The sequence below is a fragment of the Propithecus coquereli genome, unplaced genomic scaffold (assembly GCF_000956105.1).
Source record: "Propithecus coquereli isolate 6110/MARCELLA unplaced genomic scaffold, Pcoq_1.0 Scaffold551, whole genome shotgun sequence".
In the NCBI taxonomy this organism is placed as follows: Eukaryota; Metazoa; Chordata; class Mammalia; order Primates; family Indriidae; genus Propithecus; species Propithecus coquereli.
In genome coordinates, this window is record NW_012151408.1 from 505743 (window position 1) to 508028 (window position 2286).

A 2286-nucleotide genomic window follows, 5' to 3' on the forward strand; every position below is an offset into this window, starting at 1 on the left:
TGTAAATTTGTCTTACCTTTTGGAAAACTGTTGGGCATTGTCTAGTAAAGTTGAAAATATTCAAACCCTATGACCCAGACCACACATTTCACTCCTAGATATACCATAGAAATGCACCTAACAATGCTCAAAAATAAGACATGTAAAAGGATTATATGTCCAACAACCCCAAATTAGAAATATCCAAAATTCCCCTTAATTGCCAAATGGATAAATTGTACTGTATTTATAAAATGAAATACCATATAGCAGTAAAAATGAATGAACTATTGCTCCATGGGAAATGAATGAATTTCACAAATATAATATTGAGTGAAGAGCTTAACATAAAATGTATATAGCTGGAGCCCATTATCCTGGACACAGCTGGAGCCCATTCTACTAAGTGAAGTATCACAAGAATGGAAAAACAAGCACCACATGTACTAATTATCAAATTGGTATTAACTGATCAACACTTAAGTGCACATATAGTAGTAACATTCATCGAGTGTTGGGCAGGTGGGAGGGGGAGGAGCGCATGGTATATTCACACCTAATGGGTGCGGTGCACACTGTCTGGGAGATGGACATGCTTGAAGCTCTGACTCAGGTGGGGCAGAGACAATATATGTAACTTAAACATTTGTCCCCCTGTTATATGCTGAAATAATAAAAAAGTATATAGTATATGATTGTAATCATAAAAAGTTAAAAAGTGTCAAATTTCTCTGTGGTTTTAATCAGAATCATTATTAATATGTCTAGGGGTGTAGCAAGTTGAAAGGGCCATGAAATGGGCTCCTGTAATATTGAAGTTATCATGGTGTTTGATCAAAGTTTCTGTTACCTGGGTGTTATGTTAGTCTTTTATTTCTGTGTAACAACATTCCACAAACTAAGTGGCTTGAAACCACATACATTTCTTATCACATAGTTTCCAGGGGTCAGGAGACCAGGCATGACTTAACTAGGTCATTTCTGAAGGTCGTTTTATCAAATCTTGCTGCAACCAAGGTGTAGGCTGGGCTGTGTTCCTTTATGGAGCTCAGGAGCCTCCTCTCAGGTCACGTGGATGTTGGTAGCATTCATTTCCTTTCAGGTGTAGCACTCAGGTCTCTGATTTCTCTTTGAGGGTCAGCTAGAAGCTGTTCTCAGCAAATAGAGGCTGCCCACAGTTCCCACAGGCCCTTTGAAGAATGGCTATTTGATTTTTTAAGGTAGTAGAAAAATCTCCCTGACTTCAAATCACTCACTTCAGAGGAGATCTGGACTCTTTGTAGAGGCTCACTTCACTTGGTTATCACACCCGGGATAATCCTCTTTTGACTTAAAGTCAACTGATTTTGTCCCTTAATAACAACAGCTTTGCCACTTAAAGTAATCTAATCACAGGAGTGAATCACATCAAGTTGACAAGTCTTGTTCACTTTCAAGGAAAGACACGTGGAGGTGGGGATCTTGGGGACCATCTTTTATTTTGCCTGCCACAGGGGCATTCACTTTTTGAATATTCAAGCTTTATGTTTACGGTTTATGCACGTTTCTGTCCATAAGATTCGCCTAACAAGTGAGAAGAAAAAACAGTGGAAAATAGTCAAGCAAGACAAAGAAGATAAAGAAGAAAGCAGATGTTGCAGGATAGCTATGAGCGCATATTCCTAAGACTCAACAAGAAATACCAGATACAAGTGATACTAGAACGGAGAAAATATTAGGAGGCGAATTATTAGAAAAGATAAAGTTCCAGGATGACAAAAATTTGAGGCAATATTTTATTACAGTCAGAATCATAGTGTTTGCTCTATTTTAAAATAGAGAGCAACCCTAGAGCTTGAATCGAAAGGAAGTGGTTGCCTCTACATCTGCTTAAATAAAGAATGGATCAAATATTAACCACTGAGTATTCTCATAGAAACTGAAAGACTAGTGAGATTCAAGAAGGCAAATTAAGTGAGTGGAATCAATATTTCAGACGAGCCAGTTAAGATAGGATTTCAAGAAATGACAAATTTAATTTGTCTAAATTAAATTGATAATCTTTGCAATGACAGATTCAATGAAGTGACAAAAGAATAAACTAAAAGAAATTCTATTGGTAATGTCTACAAAGGAACATGAAGATTTAGAAGCTTAGATGGTCATTCATAATTCTACTATTTTAAAAAAAGCTAAGATAAAAAAAGTGAACGAAAAACATCCCCTCCAACAACAGAAAAGTGATACCTTACACTATGGTGTACCTGTGAAAGAGAACATTATATAGTAAACTTTAGAAAGGTTATTTTTGCAATCATATAATATCTA